This window comes from Symsagittifera roscoffensis, chromosome 7, assembly GCF_963678635.1.
Source record: "Symsagittifera roscoffensis chromosome 7, txSymRosc1.1, whole genome shotgun sequence".
NCBI classification, from domain to species: domain Eukaryota; kingdom Metazoa; phylum Xenacoelomorpha; order Acoela; family Convolutidae; genus Symsagittifera; species Symsagittifera roscoffensis.
In genome coordinates, this window is record NC_087068.1 from 31739749 (window position 1) to 31751917 (window position 12169).

Consider the following 12169-nt stretch of genomic DNA (forward strand, 5'->3'; position numbering starts at 1 on the left):
AAACCATTTCAGTCCAAATTCGAACACATTATAATTTTTTTCAAAAAGTCGTATGTGTCGAGAAAAACAGGTTTAAAATTTTATATTTTTAGTTCAATTTCGAGCGAGCAAAGCAATCCTAATATAATAATTTACTTTTATTTTGACTTTTAGCCTGAAAAACTCAATTTGGTTTTAGATATATAATTTAGCGCTTTGTCGGCAATGAAGGTTTTCTGCAAAGCAAAAAATAAAAAATTTTCGTCTTATTTGTAATAAGCTAATAATTGTTAGTTTAAAACCTAACTTACATAAAAACAAACTATATCTTAGTTTTACTCAATTGAAATTATTTATAAAAAATTCGTTTCGCGTCTTCCTGGAAAAAAAGTAAAAAACGAAAAACAATTTAGCAATCAATTGGAGAAACTTTTCGAAAAAAAATTTTTAATAGTTTTTTTCATTTTTTGATTTTTACTTATATTCGACGAGAAAAAATTGTCAAATTCCAGAAAACTAGCTATCCTTGTCCAATTATGAAATTGATTTTGAGATTCACCCACTTTTCTCTTTTGTGGTTTCTGCGATTCGCAGAGGATCTATGAAAGGCTATATAGCCTGTCTAAGCATAGTTTGTTTCTCTTATTTCCCCACATTCCAGACTGAATATTTTGTTTAGCGAAGCTCTTTTTTTCGACTCAAGACCGCTTTTTTGCGTCTGGAACTTTCACGTGGCACCACTATTGCAGCCGTAATCGGTCAGGCTGTGGTAGACAGACCTGAAGCTAGAGGTGACGTGAGAGCTCGTCCTCACAAACTATCATTGTCATGGGAGGGGATCGAATGCACAATCTGACGATCTCGAAGTGAACGCCTAACCACTATGCTAAAAGCCACATTTTAATAGACGAAAACATCATGTCTCAAAAATCTATTTTTCTAGACCAAAACAAACTAGAGAAGTCATTCAAAACGCTTTAAAAACTGATTGGTTCGACCAAAGGAAAATTGCATCAATATTGCCGACGACCATATGCATTTTGACGTCCTGACCTGTCTTGACTACTGGAGGACCTTTGATAGCGAGGTTCTGGTGGCCTCATATCAAGGTTTCTCTCTTCGTAAACCGATTCTCTATTGTCATACGGATTCTGCAGAGTAAAATTTCTAGTCATTTCCTTCCTCTGTTTGAATCCCCCTCTGTTATCATGTGCTCTACTATTATAAGGCATCATTTCGTCGTCTACGTGACGCCGTTTACCGAAACTATTATAAGTCTCTTGGCCTCTGCTCTGAGCAGCCGAGGAATAATCGGATACGTTATCCGGCATACGTCCTCCTAATCTTCTTGACATATTCGAGGACACTGAGTAACCCGAGCCAAGAGAATTAAGAGACGTCAAACTGCTGTGTCGGGTAGCTTGAGTTATTGTTCTGGTCAAAGACGACGCTCGAATGAGAGGTTCGTATGGATCATACTCGTCATTGTTCGTGGCGGCAGCGTTCGAATGCTGGTGATTGTAACTCGGCGTTGAATGGAGAGAGAAGTTACTCATTGGGTCATAAGAGTCTTCGTCGACGTGGTTGTGGTGGTTGTATCCTGATCTGGAGCGTCTAACTGGTTCTGGATCTGGGAATTGTAGGTCTGCATTCATTTCTGCATTCTGAGTGATGAACTCCAAAACCTGCACAAAAAAAACAACGACTTCCTAGTTTTTCCAGCAACCTTAACGAAGATTCAGTGATAGCGCATTAGCTGAAATAAGTAACATTCCATTGATCACCAAACCAAATATTTCTCGGTTTTCGGTTTTCAAATTATTCTCGGTTGGACCAGAAACAAGTATGCAATAGTTTTGGCAGCCTAACAACTTGTACAGTTTGTACTTCAAATTAAATAGAAACGGTAATTGACTGTTATACAAACAAATCAATTCTGAATTCAAAATTTAATTGATTTTTTATCATCAAAATAAAATAGAAGTATGATCAACCTTGTGTTGAAGATCAATCGGAGTCACATCAGTTGTGTCGTTTTCTGTAGACGCATGTTTTGACTCCATTCGGGCCCGAATAGATAAGACCCGCCCATACAACTTTGTATCTCGGAATAGTTCAATTGCATATGGCACGGACTGGGAATGTTTGAAAATGACGAATGCAAATTTATTGTTCGAGTTGCGAGGTCTTTTGATGACGACGTTCACCAATGGACCAGCTTGAAGGAACAATTCAAACAGAATTTCTTCCGTGACGTTTTCAACTAAGTTTCCAACGTATATTGTCCTGTCAACCTGATCATCCATTATAACCTTAAAGAACAGTTTGCTAACAAGAAAACAACTGTATTGAAATTCAATAAGAAATAATTGTTTTGAAGAGATAAATTTGAACTGACAAACAGGTTCTACCATTACTTGGAAAGTTCAACACAACAAATATCAACAATTAAGAAGAACGCAGTAAATAAAATTGTACAAAATTTGAATAAAGTTTTTGAGTTTTCGTTTTTTGACTTCACTTCACTCTGATTTTCTCCTGTAGCGCACTCTCAATTCTAGTTAGCTGAAGATTCGAAAAAGAAAACAAGACCTAAATCGCCATTCCTCCAGTTGGTTTGCGGCCAGGCCAGGCTTCTTTTGGGAAATACTTCTTCTTTGGCATTAAGTCTCCGCCCATCAAGTCATTCAGTGCCTCTTGATTCGGCCCAGCTGCTGCCGCCGGATTTGCATTTGTTTCGTCTTCGTCTGGCTTCACAGTCAGATCCACATCTGGTGCTGAGTTGATTCGGATTGATCCAATCGGGTTGTCGAGAAGCCCGGCGTATAAATTAAACGAGTCGTCTTTTATTGGTCTTAAGATATGATGTTGTATTTGGTTTGAGTCTTTGGAGTCTAGAGCTGTAGGTGAAATTAGAGATGACTGCGGTGATTTTCTATTGGCTTTTGGAATGACTGCTGTTTGAATTAAATCTCTGAATTTGCCCACTGTGGGGTCAACGTCTTCGGGGTTAATCACATCTTCCTCTTCCCTAAAACAAAAACAAATTTGTTATCAAATCTCTGCGAAAATCGTCTAACAAACTGATCGCTTTTAAAATATTGTAATACTTATGGCAAAAAGATATTTAAACTAAAATTACAGCGATTCAGAATTAACTGTAATTTCTAAAATGATCAAAAACCACACCTAATATTGTTATCTATTCGTGTTTTAAATTATCCCAATTAAGTTTGAGTGTCAAACTGAATTACCTGAATCTGACCCCGATGAATCTTGCCCGTTTAGACGGGGGGCCTTCACTGCTGCTGTTTTCATCTATCGTAACTGTGGTTGCCACCCTCTTGTTGTGTGCTGTGTTGTACTCTGTGAGGTTGTCCAGGGCAGCCTCGTCGTGCGGCAGTCCGAACTTGGCCAGTCCTGTTAGTTTCGTGACGTCATCTGATCTGTGGTCTTCTGAGGACACTGCCGTCTGGAGTCTCTCTCTCAAAATGTATTGTCGTGTTGAGGCTCCAAACGATATGACAGAGTCTAGAAAAGTTATTTATAAATTAATTTTCATGGTCAAAGAATGCATCAATCAATTACTTCTCATAGTATTTACCAAAGAAAGACTTTATATGACGACAAATTTGCAATTTTATTTGAAAGTTAAAACAACAGAAATGAATAAGCTCAAAATGAAAAACGGCACCAATCTTCGAAACATAAAAAATACTTAGATCTAAGATTTTGATTATTTTACTTTACTAAATCAGTCCACTTTTTTAACCAAGAAAGCTTCATCGAAAATCATACAGCTTGATCGATAGACATACGATGAACAATATTTACCCGGGTGAATTTGTGTTGGTTTGAAAGATTCCAGGCGCACTTTTCCGATAAATGTACCGTGCGCACTGTTAAGATCAACCAGGAACGATTTATTTAAGTTCTTGTGAAATAATAAGACTGCGTGAACTCGTGAGCAGGAAGCGTGATCAATTGGGAAATCACAGTAGAGTGGGTTTCTGCCGAAGAAATAGGCGTTCTTCTCATCTACCATCATCTTCGAGATCATTTTCACTTCACCTTCTTTTTCTTTCAACACATCCAGGTGAAGACCGGAAGATGGTTTGCCAGACCAACTTGGGATCTCGAACCCCTCGATCTCTGGCACTAACTTTTTGTGCCTTGCAACATTCATGGCATTCTGAAAACGCAAACAATACACAGAGGCGAAGCGGAGCTTCGCATCACTTGCAATACATTGCAACGAAGCATTGCAAGAAAGCGAATAGGAAATGAGACGGAAACAACAAAATCGAAAAAACATGAGTGAAAAAATGAAAATAATTGGAGCAAAACAGTTTAAAAATACTACCCCGAATATTTAATATGTTTTAAGTATTTATCGAGCGACCAATAAACCAGCAATTAATTTACAAATGACAGGATTAACCCAAAAGCACTGGTATATACAATGAAAAATGGTGAAAGCACAAAAATTCCCTGATATGGCATCTAAGCCGAGAAAACGAGCAGACAAACAAAGCCGAAAAATAATCAAATTCGTACAGACTGAAAAAAAAACAACGTCTGATCGGAACTCGAACCCCACGCCTTATGGTAAAAACGCATCTATGTTACCTCTAGGCTAAGTGTGAAAAGCTATCGAAATTGCTAAGGTTCACTAATAAAACAACTTTAAAAATTCTTAGAAATGTGTAAGTTGTTTACGACAAAAAAAGTCTAGCTCCCGATACCAAGACACTTGCTCTCGCAACTGAAATTATTCAATCAAAATTTTGGCAGACAAAAATAAACGCATCTCTCAGAACAAATCTATCAAAAATATAATGACACAACTTCAACAATGAAAAAAATTCAAATTTTCCTTTTTTTTTGTTGCTTGTTGTACGGGGTGCGATGAGATGATCTGAGCTAGTCCCTAGATCTTAGGCATATTCGATATTCATAGTTAATTGGGCATATTCCACACCAGTTTTCTTCGAAAAAAAACAACAAAATCAACAAGCACAAAACCAAAATTTAAAAAGAAGTATTTCCTCCTATTATAAGACCACTCGCTCGCTTTATTCGATGGAAAATAGCCAAAACCAAAATATTTCAAAACGGTTTTTCGCGACACAAAAATTTCATGTCTTTCGAATCATTAGCGCCTTAAATATGATATTTCACTTGACCTATTATTATGAATATTCATGGAACTTGTTTTTTTTTAGATAAACAAGAAAGTTTAAAACAACACAGAGGCGAAGCGGGGCTTCGCATCACTTGCGGTACACCACAAACGGAAAAAAAACAGAAGTCGAAAAAGTATATATTGGATAAAAATTTAGGTGGACTAAAACTTTCGAATCTCTCCGAGAGGTGAACTAGGGGCTCCAGCTAATTTGGACGTAGCTTTTTGATATATTTGAAAATCATTATACTTGTGCGAAATGAAATAGGTAATTTCGAAAATTAGACTTTGCAAAAAAACCTAAGGAGTAAAACTTTTTGAGAAATTGGAATCTTCCCAAAGGCAACAAGATTTTTCAACAAAAAAAGAGTCGCCACTTCTGTAAGAAAAATTCTCGCAACTGATTCTTTCGATTAAACCATTCGTGTCAGATTTGATAGGGTAGTTTCTGAGAAAAGTTAAAAAGCTTCTAAAACATCGGCCAAAAGTTAAAAACTTGAATTTTCGAAACCCATAACTTTTTTCCTATAGAAAGAAGGTCGTGTTCACTTAAGCCGAGAAAATTCCCATAACCTGGTTTTTCACAAATGAATACTTTTCCTAAAAGTGGGCTGGGTAATTTTCGAGAACTGTCAATAATTCAAAAAATAGCTTTTTGTTTGTTAAGCTTTCGGCGTATTCGCTTATGCACAATAGATTCAAACAACCTGTTAAATAACACCAAATTTTGACGAGGGGCATAATTTGTATGTAAAAAGAAATGGGCGCAGTCGAATTTGCAAGGGAACTTCCCACAACCCGTTAGATAAACAAGAGAGTTTAAAACAACACAGAGGCGAAGCGGGGCTTCGCATCACTTGCGGTACACCACAAACGAAAAAATAACAGAAGTCGAAAAAGTATAAATTGGAAAAAATTAAGGTGGACTAAAACTTTCGAATCTCTCGATAAGAGATAACTAGGAGCTCCAGCTATTTGGACGTAGCTTTTTGATATATTTGAAAATCATTATACTTATGCGAAATGAAATGGGTAATTTCGAAAATTAGACTTTGCCCAAAACCTAAAGAGTGAAACTTTTTGAGAAATTGGAATCTACCCAAAGGCAACAAGATTTTTCAACAGAAAACGAGTCGCCACTTCTGTAAGAAAAATTCTCGCAACTGATTCTTTCGATTAAACCATTCGTGTCAGATTTGATAGGGTAGTTTCTGAGAAAAGTTAAAAAGCTTCTAAAACATCGGCCAAAAGTTAAAAACTTGAATTTTCGAAACCCATAACTTTTTTTCTATAGAAAGAAGGTCGTGTTCACTTAAGCCGAGAAAATTCCCATAACCTGGTTTTTCACAATTGAACACTTTTCCTAAAAATGGGCTGGGTAATTTTCGAGAACTGTCAATAATTCAAAAAATAGCTTTTTGTTTGTTAAGCTTTCGGCGTATTCGGTTATTAACAATAGATTCAAACAACCTGTTAATTAACACCAAATTTTGACGAGGGCCATAATTTGTGTGTAAAAAGAAATGGGCGCAGTCGAATTTGCAAGGGAACTTCCCACAACCCGTGGGAAGCCCCTCTGTCGAAAAAACTTTGAACGTGGCCGATCGCGCATGGGAGCTTCCCACATCCCTTTTTATCCATTGAACTCAAAATCTAAAATATCGTGATTTTGAGAATACCAAAAATATCTTAAACAATTTTTTTTTTCGAAGGCTGTAGACAGTGGGGTACAAAAAATTGACTAGGGAAAAAATATATAAACTTTGCATTAAGTGAAAAACATTTTCGAAGAGTCTCAAAAAATTCCATACAGCTTGAAAATAACTGCTTTTATCAAACAAGAAGTCAAGGAAAACATCCCATACAAGTCATTTGAATTTTAAACTAGCAACGGAAAAAACTTAAGAAGCGGAAAAAAAACGACAATCTTTGAGCAGAAACCAGTTGAGTCGAAAAAAAAAATTTATGAAAAATTTAAGAAAACTTTCCATTCACCCTGAAACTCAAATAAGCAATACTGTACAACCATCATGATACTTGATTACAGGAAAAAATTAATGATGTGGCACCTATGCATACAAAAAATTCCTACACTTAAATTTTTACCGGGAAAAACTTCTATTTCATATATACTGAAAAACAATATCCTGCCGGACTTCCAAACAGAGACTGAAGAATGCAAAAGAAACCGCTTTACCTACCTCCAGGCCAAGAGTGAAGGAACCTGGAAGTTGTTTAGATTCAATATTAAAGCAAGTGCAATTTCTTGTAAAAACAAATTTTTTGTTTACGGAATGTTTAATGAACAGTAAATGTCTAGTTCCCGATTAAAAGATACTTGCTCTCGCAAGTATAAACTTTCATTTCCAAAACAGCAGGCAGAGCAAACGCTATCTGTCAGATTTATGTAGCAAAAGACCAATTGTGCGTAGCAAAATGGCCAATTTATGGAGCAAGTGGGCCAGAAAGGAGCAATTTTCTGATAGTTGGGTAGTAAAAAAAACTGGATTTGTTAAAATCAAAACGCTTGCTTGTGCAAAAGAGAATTTATCGCCTATTAGGTTCAGCCATCAATCTACAGATTTAGAACTTCGAACACAAAAATAAGAAAAACATAACAAATAGACAAAAAAGAAATAATGAAAAAAAAAAACCAGAAACTTCGTATGTCTCGATAAAAGATAACAAGGGGCCCATCTACAGCTGAAGGTGGGTGTTTTGATAAATTTTTTATACTTATTTGTGATGAAGTGGGTTACTTTACAAATTGGACTTAGCCCAAAAACCTTAGTTGTTTCTCTACTAAAACAAAAGAGGAAGGTAAAAATTTAAGAGAAAATGAAATCTTCCCGAAAAAATAACATTCTCTGACAAAAAATTAAGGAGACGCCGCTTCTCTAAGAAAAATTGTCGCAATCCTGCAACCCGATTGAACCCTTCATCCCAGATTTGACAACAGCGTAGTTTATAAGTAAAGTAAGTAACGGGCAAAACTGCAAAAACTTGACTTTCCGAAATCAATAACTTTTTTCTGCAAAAAGATCATAGCCGCGTTAGCAGAGATTCCCAAAACCAGGTTCCTTAATTCACCACTTTGAATTGGCTGAATATTTTTCGAGAAAAGTCAAAGAAGTTTCCAAAAAACAATCAATTAATCAAAAATTTTCTTTTACGAAAGTCATAGCTTTAATTGTGAAAAGTTTGTGGGTATAGCCTCTTATACAGATCAGACTAACACAATTTTTTCTTTGATTGAACGCAAAAACTCAGATTAGAGAGGGTAGTTTGCGAGAAAATTAATTAATTTCAAAAACAGGTAAAAACAACAATCTTTTCCGAGGGCTTTATCTTTTGTGTTAAGCAATTGGGCTTTATTGACAAGGCAGGGGAGCTTCCCGCATCACGTTGTTACGTTGACCCAGAACGTCACCTTGTATTTGAATTTATTATGAAACAAGCAATTTAGAAAAATTATTTGAAAATTTAATACATCCGGCAAGTACACCGACAAAAGTTGGGACGAAATCATTAAAGCCGACAAAGTAATTCCGAAAAAGTTCCTAGTAACAAACATAGCACACGGTAGTAAAATAAGAATTTTCATTAAATCTATCATGTCAGCAGCATAGCAGCAATTGAATCAACGGAGTTGGTTTAACTATTTTAAAAGTCTACATTACGATTGATAACGATTGCTAATCGCAGGCGTAAACAGCCAACAGAGAGTTGGAGAAGAGTCAATGAACGCACGAAGACAGAAAAAAAACCTGACTAGTTTTTTGAAAAATTTGCTAAGTTCAAAGTAAGAAAAACTTAACCTTAGCGCTCTTTGAATTTCAGAATCTATTTCTGATTGACATCTGTTTGATGAAAATTAGGTCGATTTGAAAAAACTGACAATAGGCAAAGTTTTACCTCCGCTGGGAAATCTGAAAAATAATATCCTTTTTCGAAATTAGAATTCAATCAGGTTTTTCGCGAGATTTCTTCTCTTTCTGTTAGATAGTTCAGTTTGACTATCTTATCACAAAAGAACTGAAACTAACTGAAAAAGAAAACGAGATTCAAACAGCGAATAATCAAATTTGAGCGGGAAAAAAAATCATGCAATCAAAAAAGAAATAATCAACAGAGGTAGAAAAAGTGTCAGTGAGCTAGAAAACCCAGCCTGATTAATTTTTGAAAAACTTTCAAACTGAAAAAAAAAAAGATGTTCGTACAGCTCTTTTTCGTCAGCACTCACCCAATTTGAGAAAACTGGATCAATGAGTTGTTATGTTATTCCACTAGGAGTAATTTTATTCGTCCATGAGCACAAGTGGAAAGGTCGTGTGGCAGCTAACCAGGTCCGTGCTCTGAAAAGCAAGGGCGGCAAGTACCGCTTCTACTACTGTTCGCTTCTACTACTGTTCAAAGGCCTCCTGGAATTTGCTGTTGACAACGCGGTCTTCGAGTCGGTAACACCTGGTTCAAGGAGAGGTAATCCCACCTCATCTTATACAGCTCGGGTGGCCACACTACGCAGCTGGACTACATACTCTATCGAAAGTCTTTAAGCTAAGCCATTTCTGATGTTAACGAGGAATGCGTCCAACAACATCACCTGTCGTGAGCGATCCTGCCGTACACTTACCACGCGCGAAGAAGCTCAAGTTCTTACCTCGCATCCGCGCATGGAAGCTTAGAGACGCTACCATAGCCAACCAATTCCAGGAGGCCCTTCAGAAGCACGGAATGTCAACTGCTCAGTCTACTAACGATACAACCGGTCATGTTGGGTCTGTCTGGTCTTGCCTGAAGTTTCCAAATCTGAAGGCTGCCATTGAAAAAAGTGGCCTATCAAAGAATCACCAGTGGAGGACTGAAACTTGGTGGTAGAATGAAGAAGTTGACTACGTTGTGCAAGAGAAGCGTGCAAGTTTCAAGATTTATAATTCCTTGATGAAGGTAGTCAAGACGACTGCAGCGCTGAATGCTCGAGAGTCTAATCTGGAAGCAAAACGCAAGTCAAAACATACTGTATACCTTGCTAAGTCTGCTGCTGAGTAGGAAGAAATCGCCACAGTGTCTCAAATGGAGATGGAGTGTTTCGATCGCTACGCAGATGGATCGCGCTAATCAGGACATCTCGGGTGAGAGTTGTCTGCGGAATCATGCCGGTGAGCTAGCTATTCTTGACAACGATAAATTAAAGGCGTGGTTTGAAAACTATGCCAGACTTCTCAATGTAGAAATTGATTGGCCAAGTAAGAAGCTCCCGAAGACTGCGTCGATTGCCGGACAGCCGCCGGAAGTTTCCAGAGAAATGATATGCATGGCCCTCAGCAAAATGAAGTGTGGCAAAGCCGCTGGGCCGTCGGGCATTGTTGCTGAGATGCTGAAAGCAACTAAAGATCTTGGCGTCGAACTGATGAGGCAAATATCTGATGCTGTTTTCAAAAAATGTGGTGTTTCCCCCACAGACTGGGAGGAGAGCTACATTCTGAATCTCCACAAAGGCAAGGGAGAGGCCCTAAATCGTGGCAACTATCGAGGACTGAAACTCACAGATCAAGTTGGTAGAACGAGTGCTCGTATTCGAGCGCTCATATTCACCGTTAGCTACAAGAAAGACCCAATGCTGCTAACATGCCTCTCCACGGTGCTTTCGTGGGTCTCGAGAAAACTTTTGACCTTGTACCCAAGCAGGTACTGTGGTGAGCCCTTCGAAGTCTCGGTGTAAAAGAATGGGCAGTGCGGGTCATCCAGGGTATGTACTGAAATGCCCAGAGTTGGTTTCGAGCAAACGGTCAGTACTGCGAAAAATTCAAAGTGAGTGTCGGTGTACATCAGGGCTCTGTTCTAATTCCACTTCTCTTCATCCTCCTACAAGATGCCCTCTCGCAGCGATTCAACCAATGTAGAGGCGTACCTTGGGATCTCCTCTATGCAGATGACTTCCTTATAATGGCAGATACGCTTGATGAATGGATCGCTAGACTCAGGATCTGGAAAACTGGCATGGAGAGTAAAGGTCTCCGAGTTAACATGAAGAGACAAGTTCCTGATCTCACGTATCGACCTTCATCTCAAGGACTCTGGGAAAAAAACCCTAGTGCTGGCTGTCAAAAAGGTATTGGAAGCAACTACATTGCTTGCTCAGTGCAAGTTGTGGGTTCACAAGAAGTGTTGCGGAATATCAGGCCGGCTGGTAGCCAACCCAAAATATGTTTGCCACAGACACTAGATTGTTGCGGCCTATCGACGGTCGCTCTTTGAACATGATTGATGTAGACGGTACTACGCTCGATGTTGGGCCAACTTTCTGCTACCTGGGTGACATGCTCAGTGCGGTTGGGGCTGGGATAGTGCAATTGCTGTCAGATGTTGCTCAGCCTGGTGTAGATTCAGGAAACTACTCCCTTTAGTAACTTCGCGGCACATCTCAATCAGAATAAACGGAAAAGTGTATTCTTCTTGCGTACGATCAACGATGCTGCAAGGAAGTGAAACTTGGAGTCCCAGCGTATCAGATCTGCAACGAATCCGAAATGACCACGGTGTTAAGCCCGGTGTTCATGACCCAGGTGCACTTCTTGATAATTTTTACTTGTGTGACATTATCAACGTCCTTCGGAGCAGACGCCTCAGATGGTTTGGTCATGTTGAGCGCGCTTCCGTCCGCTTTATGCATCAAAATGGCCAGTGAGATGAAGATCTCCTCCATCAATGACGTGGGAGACCAAAGAAGACTCGGTTAGATTGTGTGATAAATGATATCAAGGAACGTTGCTTTACCCACACTGACCCACAAGACCGTATTTTATGGAGAGTTGCAGTTCGACAATGCCTGGTGCCACCAACCCCCTCTGATGGGACAGGGACAGCACCCTAATCAAAAATCGGATATGATGATGATGATTATGCTGATAGGAAACTTAAAAATTGCTATACTTTTGAAGCTAATAGTCAACCACGTTCTTTGTTTTAAGATAGCTTAACTTGCATTCATTGAGAAATTTAGGT

The 12169-nt window shown here is 38.4% G+C and overlaps 2 protein-coding genes across 3 annotated transcripts in view; both read left to right on the plus strand.

The window, feature by feature from the left end:
- Positions 1–12169, plus strand: part of LOC134851138 (kinesin-like protein KIF6) — a 436464-nt gene that overhangs the window by 337644 nt on the left and 86651 nt on the right. The gene's annotated exons all lie outside the window — the stretch shown is intronic.
- LOC134851142 (transmembrane protein 70 homolog, mitochondrial-like) overlaps positions 1–12169 on the plus strand; it is a 175476-nt gene that overhangs the window by 72566 nt on the left and 90741 nt on the right. The gene's annotated exons all lie outside the window — the stretch shown is intronic.